Raw genomic sequence first — 26,896 nt, forward strand, 5'->3', positions numbered from 1 at the left:
GCTCTCCTTGCAGACGCTCGAGCTAGCAGCAGTAACGCTCTCTGTGGCTACAAAGACTCTCATTAGTTCTTCTAAATGTGGCATGATCGTTGTGATTCCAGGGCACGAGAAAAGGTTCCCAGTACCTAAAGCATGCCCTAATGGGGGCCACAAGATCAGGATTGGGTGATTAAAGCGTAACTGTTTAACATCCTTCTCGATGACGTGGTGATTACTTAACTAGTGTCTCACGTACCGTTAGAGGGCGTTACCTACCTTATTTTAGGTTTATGGAAACATAAACTGAAACAGTTTGATTGTTTAATCAATTTATTTACAAAAAAAACCATTGAACTCTCCGCACGCTCACTGAGAATATTAAAGTAATTAATACTCTCTTGAGTTCAACGCCGCTGTGTTTGTTTGTTTGTTGTTTATCGCCGCACTCAGCAATATTCCAGCTATATGACGAGTAATAATCGAGTCTGGACCACACAAGCCACTGATTGATGTCATGAGCATCGATCCGCGCAATCGGGATACGATGACATGCATCAACCAAGTCAGCGAGTCTGACCACCCGATCCCGTTAGTCGCCTCTTACGACAAGCACAGTCGCCTTTTACCGCAAGCATGGGTTGCTGCAGACCTATTCTACCCCAGACCTACATAATCTATTGCCGCTGTGAACAGTGTTCCAAGACGTTTCAGATTCATTTTAGATAATCCAGCAACATGACACAGATCACAAATGTTTCTTCCCTTGTTCAAACAGACAAGCATACACAAGGTGCTGACAAGTCAAGGGCCATAGCCAGGGTGAATTTGATATTCGAATCTATGATCACCGGATCCTTGCACGCACATTGAATTACAGCGCCTTGGATCACTGGGCCCTGGTATTTCCAGACACGTCATTTCTCAGAAAAGCCATTTCGATACGTGACGTATTTTACCAGTAGCAGTATAAATTGACCGTGCGTCTTTTTAGAAGCTCATTCAGACTCATTGGAACATGGTGTCAGTATATTAAATGCAGCACTCGCCTTCCTAATTACCTGGATTTTTCCGATGTCGTAAGTATGCCGTTAATCGTTTATACCGTAAATTATATTATTGAACGAGAAACAGGGTTAGGCATTGAAACAGCCATTGCGCCGTAAAGCCCAGGACAGCACTACGACATGTACAGTAATGCTGTGGAAGTGAAAGCATTAATAAAGTTCAATTAAACTAATGAATTTCAACTATAAATCAGGTTTATCAGGCGTCTGAATGCATATTTAGCCCCAACGGCTGGACCTACCTCGTATGTTATTGGAAGGCTCCTCTTATAAATACATCATTGTATCAAATATATCGATTTTTTACATGCAGGTCAAATCATACAGATGCATTAGGATTGCTAAAGTACAAAAGGATTGGGCACATCAGTGATTAACACATTTCTGTAAATGAATGCGTAGATATCGTATCGTGGATAACGCTTAGCATTTCTAGGAAAAGTCCTGTCACGTTCCTTATATGGAAAGAGCTAATCAAGACTGTTAACGTAGGGCTTACGTATCATCTATAAATATCACGTACATTTTGTGATCGGCCGTTTCCTTTCTGCAATGTTGAACCCTAACTACCGCGACAAATCTGTTAACATTCAGTGAACGCCCGCCCTTAATTGCACAGCGCGCGGAAACCATTGTTAAAACTTTCAATTCAGAAAGTAAACGTCATTTCTAAGAAGTTCCAGAGACGATCTTCAGATCTTCTTCCAGGCAGACGTTATTTTCTCTCTTGTGTGCCTGCAGGACGACGCGCATTTGAACACGGAACAAGTGGCGTGGGGTGTCTGTGTGTTGGTTAGGGTAGGGATGGGGGTTGTAGATATTATGCATGGAACATTTTGATATATACAGTCTGTTCTAAAAAATGCTGGAAATGTAGTTTTACCCAAAAATTGAAACGCATCCGGGTATCCGGTGGCAGATACCTTGCCGGGTACCAGATCCGTGGTATCCGACATGCCTCCTGGAATCCGGGTATCCGGCACCGGATACCTCAATCTGGGTGTCAAATGATCAGGCACTGGATACCCCATCGGGTACCCCTTCTGAGTTTAAAAAAATGTCACAATTCGGGGGATGTATTCTGTTCAATTAAGTGTGAAACACCTAAAATATATATTTGAAACTAACCAAGAAAATTTAACATGCTGAAGGTATCCGGCAGGCATCCGGATGCAATTTTTCGAAATGTCTTTTTTTTCTAGTAAAAAATGTTAGCCTGGGCAAATGAGATAGCTGTAGTAATATTCTGTGTCATTTTAGTTGTAAATATCCCCTTAAAGTTGAAATCTTATTGGCATGTACTTTTGGTGAAAACATTTTTCAATTTCATATTGGTATTTCATTTTAGATCATTGAACATGCTGAGAGTTCTGAAAATAACTAGCAAGAAATACTGTTTCAGTTCAGTTCAAATCTTTATTTCTGTACGTGAGGCGAGTGGCCCATACAAAAGAAGAACATTGTATTACAGCAATATGGCAAAGACATCAGGTTGGCACACATAATGAATAAAGACTTTATTAGAGATAAGATTTACAAAGGACTAAAGAACATTCCAGGGCCGGGTGATACTGTTCTCCAAGACTTTGATAAACTGGACAAATCATGACAAAATGAAACTAATCCTCACGGTTATGTAAATCACAGAGAACACATAAATGCCAACTCTCAATAACACCAATGTTATCTTTCTTGTTACACCTGCACAGATTTTGTCAACTCGCGACGATATAAGCAAACAAATGCGTGTGGTTATACAGAATGCCTTACTAAACTAATTTATGTAATAGCATGGAGTAGAGGTGAGGTGAAATGGGGTTTAACGTCGCGTCCAAGATTATTGCACTTAAATAGCAACATGTGTGTGTGTGTGCGTGCGTGCGTGCGTGCGTGCGTGCGTGCGTGCGTGCGTGCGTGCGTGCATGCGTGCGTGCGCGCGCGCGCGCGTGTACTAGTCCTAGTACTAGTACTAGTCCTAGTAGTAGTACTTGTAATTGTACTAGTACTTGTACTAGTACTTTGTACTAGTACTTTGTACTCTGTACTTTGTACTCTGTACTTTGTACTCTGTACTAGTACTTTGTACTAGTCCGGACTGATGCCGATTTATGGTGCTAGCACACTGGAATACCATGCCGCAGTTTAACATGAATACCCCACTCAGACACAGTATACTGACTCCGAGCCGACCAGTCCTTGTTTTAGCCCCTTAATGCCGAGCGCCGGACAGGGTAACAACAAGTACCATCTTTTAACGTCTTTTGGTATGGGGATCGAACCCCGGGCCTTAGAGACACGTGTGATTTGGGAATAAATCCCCTTTGAAAGGTAGCTGATCATGAGTCAGTATTATTGCCAGCTGTCTTCTAAATGTGAAATAAAATAAAATAAAATAGAAAATTGATTTTTGCAATATATCCGATTTCACATCGAGATGTTATCGTCACAATCACGGTTGAAAGATTTCATCATTCGTGGCCAGTCATGGGTTTTCATAATACCAACAACAAACAACAACATTTATATGTAAAGGGAAAACCGAAACGTGACAAGTATAAACAAGAAATGTATTAACTTACGACAATTACGAATATTATGGCAATTGAGCCACGTTGCGTTCCTGACACATTCCTGATATGAATCATAAACATATAGATTATTATATGTACATAGTGTAAAGTTTCGTTGAACTACTAGCAGTGAGAGTAGCTATGACAACTAGACAATCACGTCTTTGTTGTAGGGACCAGTCACCGTTACAGCCGATCGATCATTAAAATCAATTGGATAGCGTCATTTTGCTATTTTCAATGTCTTGTTCAGCGAATCCAGATCACAGCTAGCTAAAACTGACAAGCAAATATTCACTTCAGCCCGTCATGTTTCAAACAAGACACTGTCTTCAATCCTTCTCACTTTTTCAAGTAACCAGTAGCAGGAGGTGAATAAACCTTAATAAAAAATGAGGTCAATTGAAAACTTGAGAGAGGGGTCAAAATAGTTTTTGTTCGGATATTGAATAGATAATAACAGTGCAAGGCAAACCAGAAGGGGTGACGAAACGGTTCTCACTACCTCCGTTTATGGTCATGTTAATTGTGGTTCAAGTGTATTACCGATGGGACCACAATAAAAGAGTATATAAGGCTGTATATTTTACATTTGCTGGTGGGCAGGAACAAAAAGGTTAGGCGTTGTTTGGTAGCAGCAATTCAGTTAAGAAAAGAATACACACTTGCTTGAAAACACCCTTGGTGACGTTGTACAAGCAACCTTAGCGTGTAGGTTTGTGTTACGGTATGAGAGGTACGATGACCTAAGCGTTAAGATCATTTTGTACAAAGGCGCACTGATCTCTGGAAACCGAGACGTCTTTCACCTGCAGCTTTAACACCAGCTCAAGGTAGCCTACACCCAGATCCTTCAATGAATGCCCCTTTGAGATTGTGTGATTTGATATGTATCTTTGTTGTGTAGCGCAGCAATATAAAGCCGATTACGTTTCAACAATCGCATGTTGTGATTTTTGGATTGTGAAAGCTAGCACGAGTGGAGCAGTTTAATGCAGCATTTGTGAAACTCTCCTGGGGAGGTATAGGTTACAGTACAAATTCGCGTTTGAATACCCCTTTTCACACATGCAGTCCCAGTCAGTACCTATTCATTATTTAAAAGATCAAGGCTGTAATATTTCAAGTTTGAACGTGTGAATTTGTGTCCCAAACCGGCACTGATCGTCGTTTGTACCGTGTGGAGAAATTATGCATTATAAAAATAGGATATGTTATATTCCCAGTTTGCACAGATGAATTGGTCACTGAAGTCGCCTCCCTGGTCGTATGATAGAGTGCCCGCCCGGAGAGCGGAAGGTAGGGGGTTCGAGCCCATGCGCGTCATACCAAAAGACGTTAAAGGATGGTACTTGTTGTTACCCTGCTTGGTGCTCAGCATTAATGGGCTAGCAAGGACTGGTCGGTTCAGAGTCAGTATACTGTGTCTGAGTGGGGTTGTTACGACGTAAATTGTAATAAAAAGGTAAATTGTAATACTTGCAGCAAATTGTAATAATTTTGACGTACATTGTAATAACAACGTAAATTGTAATAAAATTTGACGTAAATTGTAATACGCAAATTGTAAAAAAAATTGACGTAAATTGTAATAATCTCAACTTGCGGTAAAATGTAATAACTTTTTACGTAAATTGTAATAACCTTATAAGTTTAGTGTCAAAGGCGTTAAATGACTAGAACCTATCCTTGTCAGGGTTGGTACAGGGTTTATCGTACAATCGTCATTAAAGTATGGGTGTGGGGGAGGATTGAGGTAGTTATCGTACATTGTTGTACAATTATATGTATATATAAACGCATTGGAATTTCATTTCTGTGGTTGTCCAGAAGAGGATTAATTACTAGAAAGAACTTAGTTTTCTTATTTATTTGAGAAATACTCTGTGTGTTTTGTACTTAATTGTAATATATCCTATTGACGATTTTCATCATAATTGTTCATATTTAACCTAATGGAATCATATTTCAATTGGTAAAGTAGGTAGTAATATACACAATGGAATAATTATAACGTAACAAACTTACACAAATATATTGATGTGTAAATGTGTCTTTTACTGACTGAAGCAAATTTATTTATTTTGCAACTGTATATTTGTACATATTTTATGCGGGGAGAGGTTTACTAAGTTGCAAGAACTTGTTCCCAATACAATTCTCAAATTGTTCTGTGAATAATGTATGTTAAAACTAAACTAAACTAGCAAATGGATGACATGTCATTCTGCAGTAGTCTGCTTGCAAGCTGATTTATACATGTTCATATACATAATATCAATTTATTATCATTCAAGTTTCAATTTTTGTAACATTGCTCGGAGGATGTAAAAGAAATAATGACAATGTCCTGGGCGATGTACATGTAGGTATGTGAACCCGCAAGGACTACCTTTATCAATTATTTTACGTGCAGTTTGTGTCATGTCTGTATTGTTAGAATGATACTCTAGCAACTGTACACATCGAAATTTATGACTGAAAGATCCATCCTCGGGTTAAAAATTATGGATTACATTAGGTACGTCTATTCGACAAATAGGTTAATTGATTTATCATCCAATAGTAGCTTAGCTAGGAGTCCATTGCAATAACATTGAGTTACGAGTTACCGAAGAGAGCTCTGTGCAACCGGACCCTGAAATTATGTCGATTTGCATTGGAGGTTTACTTAATTTGATAAGGAGCACATGACCGTTTCCTTGAAACAAACGAGACAATTCAATCGTATTTATACAGTCGTCTGCAAATGCAGCATATATTTCCCATGCATGGGAAAGGAGAATACGTAATACATAACATTATATACAATGTTTTTATTAATATCAAAAGAGGGGCGTGGATATTCTTTACCTACATTGCATATACTATTAGATATTGTGTATTCTCGATCTCTGTGAACTTCCCACAGATAAAGAAATAATAATAAATAAATGCTAACCATGTTAACTTATGCAATATTTGTAGCAATGTATGATTAACATATGGATCAGTAATATAACATAAAATATTTCCTTTCATAGGAAGAAGTATATTTAATGAAGTAAATTAATAAATGTACCTGTCTGGATTCCTTTCATTTGTCATGAAGAACTAACAACAACTTACTGACAACTTTTGCTGGGATAATAACTCCTTGCCCCAACAACAAAAACAGAATCCATCATGATAACGGCACGAAATCATAATTCAAAGCATACACAAATAAAATCCGGTATCTTGTTGCGTTTCAAAGAACATCAGAATGTATAATAAATTTGATGCAATCAATTATTGCTGAAACATCAGTTTTGATCAAAATTGAAAGGATGGAAAATCTATAATGAAAAGGGTTTTGTCACTAACGTAAATATTCTCTTTGACCTTATACGAAGAGTATTCTAAGATCATTAAACACGGTAATCGTTGGTGGATTGCGCCAAGCAACCTTGATACCAAATTTGGTACCTCACGTATAATGCGGTACATAATTTTCGAAACAGATAATTACGTTTTCATAAGTTATCACTAATTTGTGACATATATACGGACAAAAATTACCTCTGAAGATAATCTTCTCTGGGGGTTTAAGAGGATTAAAATAATTCCAGCTAACATCAAGCACTGTAATAAAATATCGAAATTATAGCATACCTTCTTAACATTCCAATGAAAAGAATAGTGACTAACTAAGAAACCAAATTATATTTATCTCCGATACTATGCCCTCATCAGTACACACACACAGACACACACACACACAGACACACAGACACACACACAGACACACACACACACACACACACACACACACACACACACACAAACAAACAAACAAACAAACAAACACACATATACACACTAACACACACACATACGTACAAACACACACTCACACACACATAGGTATGTATGTATGTGTGTGTGTTTATGTATGTATGTATGTATGTATGTATGTATGTATGTATGTATGTATGTATGTATGTATGTATGTATGTATGTTCTCCGAAGATACCGGATATTATTTGTGTATGCTTTGAATTATGATTTCGTGCCGTTATCATGATGGATTCTGTGTTTGTTGTTGGGGCAAGGAGTTATTATCCCAGCAAAAGTTGTCAGTAAGCTGTTGTTAGTTTTTCATGACAAATGAAAGGAATCCAGACAGGTACATTTATTAATTTACTTCATTAAATATACTTCTTCCTTGGAAAGGAAATATTTTATGTTATATTACTGATCCATATGTTAATCATACATTGCTACAAATATTGCATAAGTTAACATGGTTAGCATTTTTTTTTTATTATTTCTTTATCTGTGGGAAGTTCACAGAGATCGAGAATACACAATATCTAATAGTATATGCAATGTAGGTAAAGAATATCCACGCCCCTCTTTTGATATTAATAAAAACATTGTATATAATGTTATGTATTAAGTATTCTCCTTTCCCATGCATGGGAAATCTATGCTGCATTTGCTGACGACTGGTTTTTTTCTTTTGAAATTGCACAGGAGATCTGTTACTCATTTGTTGTATTTGAATTCTTCGTCAAAATATAATGTATAAATACGATTGAATTGTCTCGTTTGTTTCAAGGAAACGGTCATGTGCTCCTTATCAAATTAAGTAAACCTCCAATGCAAATCGACATAATTTCAGGGTCCGGTTGCACAGAGCTCTCTTCGGTAACTCGTAACTCAATGTTATTGCAATGGACAGTTGCTAGAGTGTCATTCTAGCAATACAGACATGACATGTACACAAACTGCACGTAAAATAATTGATGAAGGTAGTCCTTGTGGGTTCACATACCTACATGTACATCGCCCAGGACATTGTCATTATTTCCTTTACATCCTCCGAACAACGTTACAAAAATTGAAACTTGAATGATAATAAATTGATATTATGTATATGAACATGTATAAATCAGCTTGCAAGCAGACTACTGCAGAATGACATGTCATCCATTTGCTAGTTTAGTTTAGTTTAAACATACATTATTCACAGAACAATTTGAGAATTGTATTGGGGACAAGTTCTTGCAACTTAGTAAACCTCTCCCCGCATAAAATATGTACAAATATACAGTTGCAAAATAAATAAATTTGCTTGAGGCAGTAAAAGTCAGACTTTCCACATTTACACATCAATATATTTGTGTAAGTTTGTTACGTTATAATTATTCCATTGTGTACATTACCACCTACTTTACCAATTGAAATATGATTCCATTAGGTTAAATATGAACAATCATGATGAAAATCGTCAATAGGATATATTACAATTAAGTACAAAACACACAGAGTATTTCTCAAATAAATAAGAAAACTAAGTTCTTTCTAGTAATTAATCCTCTTCTGGACAACCACAGAAATGAAATTCCAATGCGTTTATATATACATATAATTATACAACAATGTACGATAACCACCTCAATCCTCCCCCACACCCATACTTTAATGACGATTGTACGATAAACCCTGTACCAACCCTGACAAGGATAGGTTCTAGTCATTTAACGCCTTTGACACTAAACTTATAAGGTTATTACAATTTACGTAAAAAGTTATTACATTTTACCGCAAGTTGAGATTATTACAATTTACGTCAATTTTTATTACAATTTACGTTGTTATTACAATTTACGTCAAAATTATTACAATTTGCTGCAAGTATTACAATTTACCTTTTTATTACAATTTACGTCGTAACAGGGGTATTCATGTTAAACTGCGACATGGTATCTCAGTGGGCTAGCGCTATAAAATGCATTAGCCCGAAGTGTTACACGCAGCCACACACACACACGTACATGCACGTCGCTATATAAGTGCAAAAATGTTGGACGCGACGCTAAACCCCATTTCACTTCAACGCACCTTATAAAAAAATATAGTGTGTAATTTTCCAAGTATATAATTTTCCTCAGATAAACTTACCTTGCTTATACTTTCATGACAAAATATTATCCTGAGCATTTGCTGCCTTATACATGCATACCTGCGACACACGGTAAAAATATACAGTGATGACTTAGCTCTATTCCACATACTTATAGTGTTGCATATGGAAAAAAATGGTCGCTAACGCCTATAACACCCTTGATCTCTGTTGATCAAAGGTTTGTGGCGGCGTATTTCTATGGCTTTTGAATGTTTTGTTTTTGTGAAGTCCTGATGTTTGGCTGAGAAAAGTTGGACTTTGTCAAACTGAATTGGATGGGTAGGGATCTTGTCGGAGCATGGGTTACGGCCATTAGTTATAGGATATTTAAGATGGTGTCGTTGCCTGCTTGGTCGGTAAGTAGTGTGCTAATTTGTGTAGGTGATAGTGTGGTGGAAATAGTATTGTTGACTTGGTAGGGTACTGGTTGAGATTGGTGAAGACTTGCTGCAGATGCTTAAGTTCATGGTCAAGGTCAAGGTTACTGGAGCAGACGTTAATGGCTCGCTTTGTCAGTGTGGAGATGATGCCGGTGGTGCGCGCGCATCCAAGATAGCGTCATGTCCGGTTCCGGTGGCGTGCGCCTCCAAGATGTCCGGTTCCGGGAAGCGTGAGCACCTCCAAGAGGGCGGCATAAAATCCTCCTCTTTCATTTTTTTCTATTTTTAAAAAAAAGTGGTGGTGGTGGAGGGAGGGGGTGGTGTTGTTGGTGGTGGTGGTGGTGGAGAGGGTCGTCAAAGCAATGGATGAAAGCGTTCTTTCAGGAGAGATGGGCCGTTGGAAAACAAACTGGAAACTGGAAACGGCAGGGAACTGTAGAAAAACTGGAACACTGGAAACTGGAAACGATTGGAAACTTGAAAAACAGTGGAGCAGCATGTGCCATGCGTTAGTCACTTTGTTCAGATGATCTCTCTTCTTTTTTCTTCTTCCTCCTCTTCCTCAGACTGATGACGTCGTCGGCGCTTTGAAGAGTGCTTTGTTGAGGGGCTTCTGTCCCGTTTTCTTTTGCCTAGACGTGGTGTGACGTCCGCATAGAGTTGTACAATGCATTCTTTTAGGGCACGGATCTCGATATGCGTGGCGTCTATGAGATGAAGCACTTGTGTCACTTGTGTCACTGATGTCGACATCGACGGCGCTGCTGAAGTCTTCTTTCGACTGGGTTCTGGACAGTCTGCAGCGAAATGGCCCATGACTTGGCAGTTGTAACATGGGCCCTGGGGAATCTTCTTTCGACTGGGATCTGGACAATCTGCAGCGAAATGACCCACGACTTGACAGTTGCAACATGGGCCCTGGGGAGTCTTCTGCTTTTCTTCACTGCTTATCTTTAGACCTTGAGTGTGGCAGTCGGTACATGTCACTTCAGGGCAGAACAGGTAACTGTGACTGTTGCTCTGGCACTTCATACAGTTGTATCGAGACGACATGGTTCATTTCATAGAATGCAGTGTGTGGAAAGGGACTAGCACCTTGCTTCCGGATTGGTAAAACACGCAGCGCCCCGATTGGTTCGTTCCGGTGCCTCGTCTGCACTTCGGTTTTCCAAAACGGACCAACCCTTGTGTTACTTTTCCATAGGATCAGGCTTGTAGCATGAGAGAGACAGCACAACCTAGTTTCGACCAATCAGAAGGTCGCTCAGGGCAAAGGTGGTCTCTGATTGGTCAAAAACCCAGCCTTGTGATTGGTCAGATTTCGATCCGTTTTTTTCTGTAGGTATCCATGTCAATTCGATCCCTTGTGACATCCCAATCGCATGAAATAAAAAAAATGATCTCGTCGTCTCTGTACCCAAAGGGGAGTGTGTCTACAGGGCGCATTCCCGTGCCGAGGTCCTTTACGAATGATCTGATGAGGGTAATCTAAGCTGATTTTCTTTCCCTCCTTTCCAGGCCTTTGTCCCAGTATCAGTCCTTTCATGGTGTCAAATTTGAGGTGTTGGTTTCTGTAATTCAAGGTGAACCCTCGCACTTTGCAGGTCCTGCTCGTTCCTTCGGGTCTGGGGTTCATTAACTCATAGCCATACTTTTTGGGGCCTCCTGACACAAAAATCTTGTTTCCGTCCAGTTCGTCTGTAATCTCACCCAACGAATGGCCCAGCTCTGGATTCGTGTTGTGGGGTTGATGAATGTAAATGATGCTGTCCGTGTCAAAGTACAAGACCCTGCGACCCACCAGGACAAGGGTCTTGTACAACTTGACAGGTGCTTGTGCGGTGATCCATGCAGCTATGGCGACATTGAAATGAGAATGAGGGGTTTGGAATTCTTCCTTGTGGGTATAGGTCACTTCCACCATGTGTTCGTTTACGACGGTGACGTCCTCGGTGGTATTTCGTTCATCTCTCCACAAGGCAAAGTACTGTGTAGGATCGTTCATATAGACGTTCTGACTATAGTCTAACTGTTGTCCGAACATTCCCCAGAGCGAATTAAGAAAGAGCTTGGCAATAGTGCAAAGTCCCGGGTTCTTCTCGATGCAGTCCTTGTCCAACCGAATGCCTTCTTTGTCATAGATCTCCTGGATGTAGGCGTCGTGATCGGTACATCCCTCGGGGTATCCGCTGGCTTCGAGCTTCTCCTTGAAATGACGGTCGATATAGGAGTCAAAGAGTCCTTCTTGCTGGGTGTTGGGGTCATGCTGTGCAAAGGTGTCGAAATGCCAAACGTCAAAGATCTGAAGCACCTTGTAGCCATACTTCTTCATGGCTTCATGGAGTTCTACGGTGGCGTACGTGAATACCCAAGACCTCTCTTCGTCTGTGTGCTTCGTCAGGGTGAGTCTAACCGGGTATTGGCACACGTGCAGTACAAAGGACAGAGCAGTTTACCACCCGATCTGTAGGGTAGTAGCAGATGGTAGCAGAGTCGTTTCGGGGGTAGGACACGACATTGGATAAGTCCTTTCAGCTCAAACAACTTGTCCACAGGTGGTTGATGGAGAAGGGTCGGGTGTCCCGTTGGAAACGCTCCGGTCTTACAAATGTAAGGATAAAGTGAACAGGTATCGATATATTTGATGGTTTCGCCTTCTTGGGCTTCGTAGCATAATCGAGTGGCACTGGTTCGTCTTCCATAGAAGGCGTCGCGAGGGTTGAGCGGACCAGGTAAGTGGATACAGTGGTGTCCCTGCAAGGAAGCATGGAAAGCAGAGTCCTCCTGTTGCCTTTTTTTAAACTCGCATTCCCACAGGGTGACGCCCCGTTTCAGCTCAGGGTCATGGTTTCAAGAGACTCAGGCGGTAGTGGGTGTCGTTATAACATGCTCCCATCGACATGCCCAGGACGGGATGAGGTTCTCCACATTTGGTCTTGTGACATTTCTGACACCCATGCCAGAAACACCCCAGGAATTCGTAGATAGTGCTTGCCGCTGGATCGTAGCCATCCACACTGTACCGATGTTTACCCTCTCCACACGTGAACTCTTTTTCACCTCCATTCCTGGAGTGCAGGAGGTGCCGATCGGGGTCAGTCTACATGAGATAACTTAACCAGTTCATACAGGCCTCGGAATAGTTTCTCTTGGGTTGGTAGCCTGGAGGTGGAAGAATGGCTATGGTATCGGGTTTCAGATCGTGTTTTCTGAACGATTTCATGGTGAACGCAGCGGCTGTCATCACCTCTACAAAGGGATCCATGCGAACCATCCTGATGGCGTTCTGTTGAAAGTCAGCGCATCCAGGTCTCAAAATGTCGACATCACTCTGACAGTAGACTAAGAGGAGGAAGGCTGTGCGTTCCGTGGGAGACATGCCCTCGGGATCGTACATGACGGCTGGTGGATAGGGACCTCTGTAGGTCTGGTTGGCTTCGGTATTGAAAAAGTGTGGAAAATACCCTTTCTCCAGTTCATTCAGTCCAAAGGTCTTTAGAAATGCTTTCGGCGGGTAGGGTATGAAATTCAAACTGTCCACGAAACACAATCATCCCAGGGTCACCTGTTTAATCTGTTGTCCATTCCGAATCTTGGTGGGGAGTTTCACCAGATGTGGGTACAGACCCTTCAGGATCAAGTGTAGATCATAGGATCGCGCGTTATGTGCCATCACATAAATGAGCTCCTGCTTCTGGATGGTGGTGTTCTTCTTCTTCGTCTTTGTCTTCTTCGTCTCCTTCTCCTCCTACTCCACGAGGGTGGGCGCATCCACCTCGATTGCATCCTCTCCCTTCCCCTCCACCTCCTCCTCCTGGGGTGATGGACGTCACTGACGTTTTGTTGGTGAATGAATTGAGAGGGTTCCATCCTGTTTCCTTTTGCATGTGCTGCCCTCCACCTCCTCTTGGTTCTTCTTCTTCTTGGGTTTTTCGGCCAGACACACACATCACATCGCGTGGTGGGATGTGCTCCCCCGTGTCTTGCATGCATTCAAAATCATAAAAGACGTATTTGATGTTGTCTTGTCGGTTTGGGCTGTAGCCTTCTTCCTCTTCCCCCTCCTCCTCCTCTTCCTCCCCTTCTTCCTAGCCCTCCTCTTCATCGTGGGCTTCACGGAGGGGAGTCATGTAACAGCGATGGCCTGGGGTCATGGCTTCACAACACACTAAGCAGTGACGTTCTTCATCTGAGCACTCGTGTTGAGCCTTGGGGATCTCCGAGACGCAAACCAACTGAAAACAGGTCAGGCACCTGTGAATCGATTGACAGGCTCTGGGTTTTCCCTCTGACGTTGAGTGAAGATGTTGGGTGTAACACTGTTGATTTGGGAACCAGCGTTGACATGTCAAGCAAGGAATCCCGTGCTCTTCCTTGGGCCCACAATAGCTGGAGTGGAGGCAATGGTGGCAGTGGTATTGCTTGGTGCAGGAATGTTTTTCGGGATGATCGTAACGGTGGTTCGCAGTAATGTTTAGACGCATAAAAAGCTGGCATGGAAGTGATCACATCATAGTGGTGATCATGATGGAATAAATGTAACATGGTGGCGTTGGGTGGAGCCTCATCACACTTGTACATCAGTCTCTGGTCCACCTCTTGACTGTAGACTTTCAGTTGATAATTGATGTGGACCAAGGTGCGTCCCACGCGTGCTTGGTCGTCCAGGCCCCGACACGGACCTTCAGGAATGACAAGGCGCCGAAACAAGTCCTGTGCCTGTATGCCTTGAACATCACCACCTCGATCTGTTCTCGTCAGTCTCTTTCTCTGGGTTTCCCATTCTTGGGTCAGAGGGTTGGGCTTCTGGGCATATTGGTGTGCCACCACAAGGGCCCTTGCAAAACAGGATTGATCTTCATTCTTGATCCGTACAACCCCATTTTCACATTTTAAAAATGCTTGCAGTCTGGTGGTACGGTTTCCAAGAAGTCTGGGTCGAATGTCAAACGATACGTATGGTAAAAGGTTCTTAACCGTCTTGATCGTGTCGTGTCTTTCCTCTCCAAACGGTACGCATCATTCTGCTTGCTCATCATGATGGTGATGAGTGCCTGATGAACGTCTGATCTCCTTGATTTCCAAAACCTTCCCCAAAACAGGATCGAAACCTGACCTATCAGAGGGTTGGCTTTTTTGACCAATCAGAAGAAACACTCACCAATCAGAAGACAGCACCCGAACTGAGGAAAAGAAACACAAGGGTAGGGTCGTTTTGGAAAACCGAGGTGCAGGCCAGGCACTGGAACAGACCAGTCAGTGCGCCTCGTTTTGGACCAATCAACGTGCAGCGATTTTCGATCCGGCCCCTCTCCTATAAAACAGGAGAGCAACCATTCGAGTGGGTCAGTGTCACTTGTGAAAAAGAAAATCATCATCATCGCATCGCTATAGCAGAGCTGTGTGAGGGAGACGTGGTGACTGATAGTGCAGATGCTTATGGATGTTGGAGTAAGAGTACGAATGCTTGTGATGGGATGTCACCGCTCAGTAACACACCATCAGCCTATTATCTACAATTTGAAAGAAGGCTCGCTTTGTTTGAGGCATGGCCGACGCAAATGAATCAGACTGCTGAAGAGATGACCAATGCGGGCTTTGTGTACACACAGGGTTCCGATGGTGTGTACTGTTTCCAATGCAGCATACGGCTGAGAAGATGGGCATCCCACAACGATCCTTCGGTGGAACACCACAAGTGGTAGCCACACTCCACCACTACAACCACTACCACCACCCACTCCCTCCAACGACCACCAGCACCGCTACCACCAGCACCGCTACCACCACCACTTTTTTTAAAAATAGAAAAAAAAATAAAAGAGGAGGATTTTAAGTGCGCTTCTTATAGCCTCCTCCCCGGAACCGGACGTTCTGCCATCTTGGAGGCGCACGCTTCCCGTAACCGGACATGCCGCCATCCATCTTGGATGCGCGCACACCACCAGAACTGGAAGGGACCTCATCGTAATGGCAGAGTTTTTTGTTCAAAAAGTTGGAGAATGCCAATCAAACAGATATTCTTATCCTAGCTTACCTTTGCATAGGTCGGAAGGCTGTCCTGCCATGAAACAATTGGCTCAAAGTGCACCTCGTGAGATGAACAAGAAACAATAATTTACCATTGCCATAAGAAATCTTTGAGTCCATTGTTAAGTTCTGACTATATCATGAGCATGTTCATGAATTTGGTCCATGTCAAAAGGGGGAATTTCATCTTTCACCATTTTTAACACTGACATGTTAATTTGGAAATGACCTCCACATGTCTATCATAAAAGGTTTTGAAACCTTCTCTGAGGCCTTAAAAATTGTTGCCTTGATGAACACATGTTTAGCTTTGTCAGCAAGATGGGGGGCACTATTTGTGTAAATGGGGATGCCAACTTCAAACATAAATGTCTTTTCCCTTAATTTCACATAGATGAGGAAGTCCAGCTTTTTACATATTGTTTTCTCAGTAAAACTTCAGACACTACTTCAGAAAGCAACATAGACACGGTATCTGGAGGAGTTATAGCGAATGTGTATAGAGATCTCACACAATGACATACTGGTGCTTAATACAAACGGAGGAAATCATAAAAGGACAGGTGAAGTTCCAACACATAATGCAAACATAATTCGCATTTAACATATACAAATGAAAGGATTAATCACATCAATCTTTTGATGTTACAGACATCAAAAAGGTGCATGGGGGTGGAGTCAAGGAGGCGGAGGATCTCGAAGAGGAAGAAGAAGGTAAGGCAGAATGTTAGATGTTTCCACTGCTTTGAATGTTGCTTAGCCAGTGGCTCTTCCTTTTTCAACAAAATGAGCTGGACCTGCCTCAAAACGCAAAAAGTAATGATGAACCTGAAACATGTCAGAAATCTTGGAACTTGGGTAGTCCTTTTCAGCTCAGACCTTTTTAGCTCCTGGATCACCCTTCCTCTCTTGAACTCCGCTGCCCACCATATAACAGTGGAAAAGAAAGGCGCATTATCCCCTGAAGTTAACATCATGACGCATGGATGTTTGTTGGGGTTCATTTGGAGATACTTGATGACAGCGTGAAAGCCAATTTTGTCCATTTTCTTCAACAGAGAATAATTAGCCATGTTGAAGCCTGCAGAAACATGCTGCCTAGTTGTGTATTGTACTTAATACATGCAAACTGTTGAAGGTGTACAAAATATCTTTCGTACTTTGGCTTAGAACATTATTATTATTGAATTAGCATTTGCAATCGAAGCTTGCCCCGTATAAGGAATTCAACTTCATTCTAAACTTGTACAGTTATTTCTCCTTTTAGTTGGTGATAAAGATGAAGATGCTTAGATAGACACAATTTTTTATGGATAACAACTTCTTTAATACTGTAAAAGGCGACGTTTCGGTATAGATCCTTATACCGTTGTCAAGCAAGACTGAATGAGGGACATAGTGCAGAATATATATAGCAAGTGGATGGTAACAATAGAGGATTAACAGTAACAACAAGGGCATACATGAGTGGGATAACATAGGTAGGTGTGACAACAAAGGGATTATGCTATCACAACACGATGGGCAGAAAACACATAGCTAGAAGCCAATAGGGGCATGAAGCCAATAAACAGGTGATTATTGGTTGATGAGTTCATAGTAGGCGGATGGGATGAAATAGCCTTGATCTCTGTTGATTGATGGCTTGTGGCGGCGAATATGGACTGCTTCTGTTAGTTTTCTTTTGGTGAAGTCATGGAGGTTGTTGGCGAGGATTTGGACGTTGTCCCAGTTGATGATGTGATTGGGACAGTTGATGATATGGTCCGAGATGGCTGATTTGGAGTCAGAGATGAAGGAGTCGGCTGTTTTTCCTAAGGGGGCAAGGATCCTGGTTAGGTGTTGGGCCGTTTTGTAGAAGACAGTATCTCGGGAGCACACAAGTAGACGGGCTTTAGGAGGGTTCTTGTGGATTTTGATGGTGGCTCTGGCATAGGGTGGCTGGGGGTGGTTGATGGAGAGTTGGTGGTGAAGAGCTTGGGTAATTTCAAAGTTGTCTTTAAGTTGTTTGAGGAGGGTTTTATGTTGGCGGAGGAGTTTGGCGGTTGGGTCCTTCTTGATCTTGGAGTAGGTGGTGGGATCTTGGAGGATGTTGTTCACTAACCAGGATCCTTGCCCCCTTAGGAAAAACAGCCGACTCCTTCATCTCTGACTCCACGGACTTCTGCTCCAAACTCAAGAACATCACCAATCCAGATCAAATCATCAGTTACGATGTAGTAGACCTTTTCACTTTTCATACTTTCATACTTCACCTGGGGCGACGAGTATTATCAACAGATACACGGCCTACCCATGGGATCCCCACTGTCTCCTATCCTTACTGAAATCTACATGACCCACTTCGAACAGCAAGCCCTCACAACATCACTGATCCAACCTATTTGCTGGTACAGGAAAGTTGACGACACCTTTGTCATCCTCAAACAAGACCAAGACCCAACCCTGTTACTACAACATCTTAACCAACAACACCCCCGAGTACAGTTCACCATCGAAACAGAAAAGGACAACCAACTACCCTTCCTAGATGTCCTCGTCTGTAGAAACTCAGCTAACAGAATCCAAACCAGTGTCTACCGGAAGCCCACCCATACCGACCAGTATATCCACTTCAACTCAAACCACCCTCTTAGAACCAAGACTGGCATCATCTCCACCCTTACCAAACGTGCCATCAACCTTTCCTCTGCTGACCCCAAACCTGAGATCGCTCACCTCCGCCAAGTCTTCACCCACCTCAACAATTATCCAGCCAAACTAGTCGACAAAATCATCGCCTCTGTACTCAATCCCACACCCAGACCTGTAACCCTTAAACCCGAATCAGCGCCCTTCCGCATCGCCCTCCCGTTCATAGGAAAAGCCTCCCACATCATCAGCCGCCTCCTCAAACAGCAAGCCAACATCGACACCCACTTCACCAGCTCCAACTCCCTCAACACCCTGCTAAGAGCCAACGGCAGGAACACATCTAAACCCCAAGAGGCTAAAGGTGTAGTCTACAAAATTGACTGCAACTGTGGGCAATCTTACGTAGGTGAAACATCCCGCCCAATCAACACCAGAATCAAAGAGCATAAAACCTCCACCACCAAATCCGACAGCAAATCAGCCATCTCGGACCATATCATCAACTGTCCCAATCACATCATCAACTGGGACAACGTCCAAATCCTCGCCAACAACCTCCATGACTTCACCAAAAGAAAACTAACAGAAGCAGTCCATATTCGCCGCCACAAACCATCAATCAACAGAGATCAAGGCTATTTCATCCCATCCGCCTACTATGAACTCATCAACCAATAATCACCTGTTTATTGGCTTCATGCCCCTATTGGCTTCTAGCTATGTGTTTTCTGCCCATCGTGTTGTGATAGCATAATCCCTTTGTTGTCACACCTACCTATGTTATCCCACTCATGTATGCCCTTGTTGTTACTGTTAATCCTCTATTGTTACCATCCACTTGCTATAAATATTCTGCACTATGTCCCTCATTCAGTCTTGCTTGACAACGGTATAAGGATCTATACCGAAACGTCGCCTTTTACAGTATTAAAGAAGTTGTTATCCATAAAACATTGTGTCTATCTTGTCATCCGTCAACTTCTAATGCCTATCAAACAATTTAATGAAGATGCTTGTTGTCCGAAAGGATTATAAACATGTTTTTTGGCACTTTGATTTAGAATTGTTTGAGGTTTAACGAAAGTAATACTTTTGAAAAATGGTGGAAGACGGACATAATTTTAATTGTTTAGGGATTAAGTCCTCTTTGAAACTGAAAATATCAACTGATCTGTCTGTCAAAAAATGTTTTGATATGCTTATACAAATGGTAAAAAAAACTGGTGTTGGTGATGTGGGCATCTAGGATTAAGCATATACTACAAGTCTATGGTTTCAGAACTGTTTTTTGCAAGAACAGATGGTTTATTTTATCAGATGGTTATCATTTAGATCTCACATAGACTAAAAGGTTCCTGTCAGAAACATTGGTATTCTACATTATCAAACATGTGGATACCTGTTGTTTATAACTATTCCAGTGTTGAACTCAAAATCTGCATAGTCAACCATTTGAAACATAGATGTGTCCTGTAGCAGTTTAGATCTGGTTCTCATAAAATATGTATCTAAAAGGGATGATCCTATTGAGTCGGTGAGGCCTTTCACCATTACCAAGACTGAATTCATAATTTCTGTGAATGCAGAAACATCATCCAAAGGAACCAGATTCAGCAATATCTGTCTTGCACCTGAAATGTACCATGATTGGTTGGTTGGTTTGTTGTTTAACGCCGCAGCGGTCTGTAAATAATCGAGTCTGGACTGGGCAATCCAGTGATTGACGTCATGAGCATTGATCCACGCAATTGAGATATGATGACATGCATCAACCAAGTCAGCGAGACCGACCACCCGATCCTATTAGTAACCTTTTACGACAAGCATCGCTGCCTTTTACAGCAAGAATGGGTTGCTGAAGACCTTTTCTAGCTTGGATCTTCATGTGATGGATACTGATGCAAAAGTAATGTTGTAATGGGAACGTTTATCAAATATCACTATTAAGATAGATGACAATAGGCCATAACAACACATTTCTGTAATGTACTGATATTAAAATAGTACACACACAACAACCCAATAGGCTCCATCAAACGTTTTGTATCTATATTTACAGACACCAAACAAGAGGCTATTATGACATGGACGAATACCGATGTCAAGGGCAAGGAAGAGTAAGAGGAAGAGGACAAAGAAGACAGATTGGGTTCGAACGATTAAGAGATCTCACAGATGAAGACAATGTTGAAAATATAACTTTAGAACTCGCAAGTGATAAAAGTGGTTTTGAGTCAATGTTACATAGTTCTTTTATGCACATGGATGAAGTCTGTCTTATACTTGATGTGGTAATCAAAATAACCAGTACGCATCACAAAGAAGGCCTGAAAAAGGTTCTGAAGATGCTATGCACATCTGGTTTTTTGGAAACCCATCTTGTAAGGTTTATCGAACAGCTCCGAACATACTCTGAGATTGAATACAATTGTGACAATGTGTGCGTTATATGTCAGGAAATACTGAAGAAACTCCCAAGGTATGCAGAGGAATGCATTGTTGCTTTACAATGTATTGGGGATGTGTTCCATGATAGCGGTTTGATCCATGATAACCCTGAACTTGAAGCATATAGAGCAGATTTGGAGGAGACATGCATTCAGCACATACAGTATGGTTTTGAAAGAGAGGATGAAGAACCACCGGACAACTACAGGGATCTAGATATGTTTCCCAGCCCCCAGGAGTTGCTGGCAGATGAGAAGCCATTCCTGAGGGAGAACAAAGACAAGGGAGCCTACTCTAACTTAGACACTTACCTTGATGTTCAGTTCCGGTTATTAAGGGAGGATTACATCCAACCATTGAGGAAAGGTATACTTGCATACCAGCAATGCAAATTGGACCAAGTTCCAAACAAGGTTGCAGATACATGGTTGTATCACAATGTACACATAATCCGCTCGATTTGCTCTGATGACGTTGACACACGGTTGACATTTGATGTTTCTCGTGTTGGAAGAATTCGATGGCAGTCAACAAAAAGGTTGATCTATGGTTCTCTGGTTTGTCTTTCAAAAGACAACTTTGAGACGATGCTCTTTGCAACTGTAACAAACAGAACTGTTCACGATTTATTGAAAGGGAACATAGAGGTTAGGTTTGAGCAAGATTTTGACATTGTACTCAACATATCTCCAACTGACACATTCATTATGGCTGAAACACCAGCTTACTTTGAAGCCTATAGACATGTCCTTTCAAAACTGCAACAGATCGAAGACTCCCTTCCATTCCAACAGTATCTTGTTGACTGTGAAACAAACATCCAAGAACCGGAATATATAGATCATAGTGTGCGATACAATATGACTGCTCTTGGAGGATACATGGACAGGGCATATCTTTCATCAGTACCATTACTAGACACAAGAAAATGGCCACCACTGAAGGTTTATGATCTCAATGAGGTTCAGCTACAGGCAGTGAAGAGAGCTCTTACGAAGGAACTTGCCATCATTCAAGGCCCACCAGGCACAGGCAAGACATATGTGGGCCTGAAGATCATGGAAGTTCTCTTGGAGAACAAAGCTCAGTGGTCATATCCAGGGTCCAGCAATGGGATCCTTGTTGTCTGTTACACAAACCATGCTCTGGATCAATTCCTTGAAGGAATTCACAAGTTCCATCCATATGGTATCATTCGAGTTGGAGGGCGAAGCAGTAGCAAAATTCTTGAACCTTACAACCTGAAAGAACTACGCAGTGACAGAAGGAGAAAGAAAAAGATGAGAAGGATTGTTCATGACAATTTTTTGGAATGTAAAAACCAAATGGCTGCTATCAAAAACACAATTGAAGAGGTAGGCTGTAGCATCGAGACAAGCATGCTTGGTGTTCTTCGTGAAGATGTATTGAGGCCACATATGGAACTTAATCACTTTAGAAGCCTTCTAAAAAAGTTCAGAATGGGTAGACAATCAGCCATTTTAACATGGCTTGAGTTCAGAGACCCGCCAGCTAGTACTGGAGCTGAAAAAAAATTGCAACGACTCATAGATTGTTGGACAAAAGCAATTCTGGATTATGTCAGATATCAAGGACCCATCAAAGAGGTTTTTTTCGATGATCGTCAGATTCTGTCAATGCCATTTGTTGAGAGAGCTCATATGTACAAATTATGGCTTGGACAGTTTAGATTTAATGTCAATCGGGAAAAAGAAAAAATAGAGACACAGTGTCAAGATGGAACTATGACCAATAGAGGCGGCCATTTCATTCTTCAAAAGTTGACCTATCAGCTCAAACAGGCAATGATCTCCGTACTTCCAGATGCTCTTTTACAGCAGTTTGTTCCAAGGCCTGTATATAAGCTTATCAAGGACACATACTCTGAACACCACGAGGAATACTCAATCAAAGTATGGCTTCGAGCTACACCACTTGTCGCTGTCGATGAAGATGAACTCTATGATGCCATTGAAGAACTGGATGAAATCAATTCAGGACTCTCAAAGGCAGATGAAACAGCAGCTATCATTACCGGACAGAGAGTTCTTGATGATGTCGTTTCACAGCGATCATGTCGGCCATCAGTTCAGATGTCAAAGGCCACAAATAACTTGGCTCTGAGTTTTCAATCGCTACATTACACCAAATTACATGAAGGAAACCAGAGTGCCGATGAACAAGTTCAATCTGCACACAAACGAAAGCAGAAGAAACGACTAGAGAAAATTTTAATGGAAGCACAACCCATCAATGAACAAATATTGCAATGCAGAGATGTGTGGGATCTCAATATGAATGACCGGGAATCACTGTACAAGACATGGGTGACAAGGTATCAGCTGTATTGCAAATCATCCATCAAAGATAAAGAACAGGAATACAGACAGTTAGCAAAGAGGCGGAAGGAAGTCTTGAGGGAAGAGGATAAAGATATTCTCTCTCAAGCAGACATCATTGGAATGACAACTACAGGAGCTGCTAAACATGTAGCTCTTCTTGAAGCTGTAGCTCCTCGTATTGTCGTAGTAGAGGAGGCTGCTGAAGTCCTGGAGTCCCACATAATCACTGCCCTCAACCCTGAGTGCCAACACCTCATTCTCATAGGAGACCACCAACAACTGAGACCAAACCCTACAGTCTATGAACTGGCGAGGAAATACAATCTTGACATATCACTGTTTGAAAGGTTGGTGAAGAATGGGTTACATCATGTGACTTTAGAATTCCAACACAGAATGAGACCGGAGATATCTGTCCTTATGAAACACATTTACCCAACATTGAAGGACCATACCTCAGTTACAAACTTTAACTCTATACGTGGTGTTGACAAGAACGTGTTTTTCCTTTCCCACCAGCACAGGGAACACCATCTGAATGAGACTATGAGTAAGTCAAATGAGCATGAAGCATCTTTCATCATAGCCTTGTGCAAGTACTTTCTGCTCCAGGGCTATGAAGCATCAGACATAACAATACTTGCTGCTTACACAGGACAAATTTCATTAATCAAGAGACTCATGGGAAAGGAGAATGACCTCTTCCTAGATGTGCGTTTGACTTCTGTTGACAATTTTCAAGGAGAAGAATGCAAGATTATCCTTTTGTCATTTGTCCGCAGCAATGAAGAAGGATCTGTTGGATTCTTGAGTATAGACAATAGGATTTGTGTTGCACTCTCACGAGCAAAGGAAGGAATGTTTGCTTTTGGGGATTTTACTCTATTTGCAGAGAAAAGCCCACTGTGGGCCAGTATTGTACAGACGCTACGATCAACAAACTCCATTGGTCCAGTTCTGCTTCTGAGGTGCAGGAACCACCCGGAGATAACAGTGTCAGTCTCATCTGCTAGTGACTTTGACAAGGCTCCCAGAGGCGGATGCACAAAGAGTTGTGGTGTCAGTCTCATGTGCGGTCACACATGTGATGAAATTTGTCATGTAAATGACATGGAACATAGAGAGCATAAATGTCAGAAACCATGCAAAAGGCTATGTGACAAATGTGGACAAAGATGTTTGAAGAGATGCTTTCAAAATTGTAAATGCACTTACATGGTAAGAAAGACAATACCTATATGTGGTCATACAAAAGAAATGCAGTGTGACTCAGATCCTTCACTTTGGAAGTGTAGCAAATTGTGCATGGTGGTTCTGTCATGTAGGCACAAATGCGCTGGTATTTGTGGAGAATGTATTTGTGGCCACATGAAATGCATCCAGCCCTGTGCACGGCATCTTTCCTGTGGCCATTCATGCAGAGGGGTTTGTGGAGACTGTACACGAAATGGCTGCATGGAAAAGTGTGAACAAATCGTCAATGTAAAACTAAAATGTGGACATAATTATCGTATGCATTGCCGAGACTCAAAGAAAAACTACAAATGCTCTCATAAATGCGAGCAAGATCTGACTTGTGGACACAAGTGCATGCAAAACTGTAACCAATGCAGTCTTTGGGGTCATGTCAAGAAGTGTGCTGTTACAACGAAAGAGACACTTCCGTGTGGACATGTTATTGAAAGTGAATGCCACAAGTCAACTTTACAGATGAAGTGCATGAAGCCTTGTGCACGACATCTTTCCTGTGGCCATTCATGCAGAGGGGTTTGTGGAGACTGTACATGAAATGGCTGCATGGAAAAGTGTGAACAAATCGTCAATGTAAAACTAAAATGTGGACATAATTATCGTATGCATTGCCATTCTACTAAATGGGATTTCAAAGGTGTTTGTGACCAAACATAATGTTTCAAAGAGTCCAGATGTAGCGCATCGTTTAAGGACGACCATGTAGTTGTTGATTGTAAATTGTCACTTTATTAGTTTTTTACCCTCGTGAAAATACGAGTTAGAATAGGTCTTCAGCAACCCATGCTTGTCGTAGCGCAGACTAACGAGTTCGGGTGGTCAGGCTCTCTGACTTGGTTGATGCCTGTCATCGATCCAAATTGCGTTAATTGACATTAATCACTGAATTGTTTTGTCCAGACTCGATTATTTCCAGACCGCCGTCATATAGATGGAATATTACGGGGTTAAACAATAAACTACATTACAAGTTTGACATGAAAGCAGGAACGTTTGTATGGTTAAAAACATGACCTGATGAAGGTGCAAGAAATTGTCCCTCAAATATCACGATAAACAATAACGAAATTGCTATCAATGAAAAGCTCCAACTCTTGCTCGTGACATCAGCCAACAACGTTGTTCTGCATGTTTGAGTTGAGTTCAAAGATGTTTAACATTCCTTTTACCATTATTTTGCCTTTTACACCTAGTTAAATCTGTTTCAGCAGATAATGGAGGCTGATTGTTCTCTGGTGTTGACGTAATATATTCACGTTTGAAATATAGCTCAAATTCATATTTATTTAGGTGTAGTGCATGGAATGGATAGTAGCAGTTGGTAAATAAGCTGCTGTGCATATTTTGTACATACATCCCCGAAGACAAAACGCTTTCTTCATCTCTACATATTTTATATTGGAATATAACTGTTAGTAACATGTTTCTGTTTCTTTTTCGCTTATTGGTTAATATTTCGTATTAGGGATTTCTAACTATCACAGGTGTTGTATATTTATTATAAGCATGTTGTTCGATATAAGTAAACCCTGCAGAATTAGTTGTGATTTACCAGAAAATAGTGTCAAAGAGTATTCTACATGACAAAATATGTTTGCTTGAAACCATGTTGTAAATATTGTGTGAACAATCAGATCTTACATTACACAACTGTAAGCCATGTGACCCTTCAAAACAAAGCATCACTTGAGTCTGTTTCTGTTCCTTCGTATCATAACTGAATTGAAGTACCTCGTAGACAAGGATCCTGTCAATATATTGACAGGAGCTTCACAAAGATTGTCATCACAAAAGTAATAATAAATTATGAATCAGGGTGATAAGTACCAATTATAGACAAATTGGTATTGTTTTTTATTTTACCCATTTTTAATATCTTATTATTGTTATTAATGCTGTGTAATGTATTACAATTTTATACGTGCATCATAATAATGTTGTTTCTGTATAACACCGGACCAAAAACAATTCCTGCTTAAGTCAAAAGAATTGCAAATATATGTAAAACCATGACTGACGATGAAGAACTAGATTCTTCTTAAATTGGTATTATAGGCATGTTCCTTCTTAAAAGTTACTCATACATTTTGTTTAATCTATCGTCACGATATGGCTGAAATATTGCCGATGTGACGTTAAACTTTAACTCACTCACTCACTCATTGTTTAATCTATGTGTGTAATCGGTTCCACTTTCCCCTGTTTGTGTGCAACAAGTTGTTGCTGAAACGTTATCAGTTAGACTCACAGTGCTGTATCCTTTTAA

General features: G+C 41.3%; 1 pseudogene; it reads left to right on the plus strand.

Moving 5' to 3' along the window:
- Positions 1–993: 993 nt before the first annotated feature.
- On the plus strand, positions 994–26,895 carry LOC139454073 (NFX1-type zinc finger-containing protein 1-like; annotated as a pseudogene).
- The last annotated feature ends 1 nt before the right edge of the window (position 26,896 follows it).

Source organism: Haliotis cracherodii, unplaced genomic scaffold (assembly GCF_022045235.1).
Source record: "Haliotis cracherodii isolate W230 unplaced genomic scaffold, xgHalCrac1.p SCAF_10, whole genome shotgun sequence".
NCBI lineage: Eukaryota > Metazoa > Mollusca > Gastropoda > Lepetellida > Haliotidae > Haliotis > Haliotis cracherodii.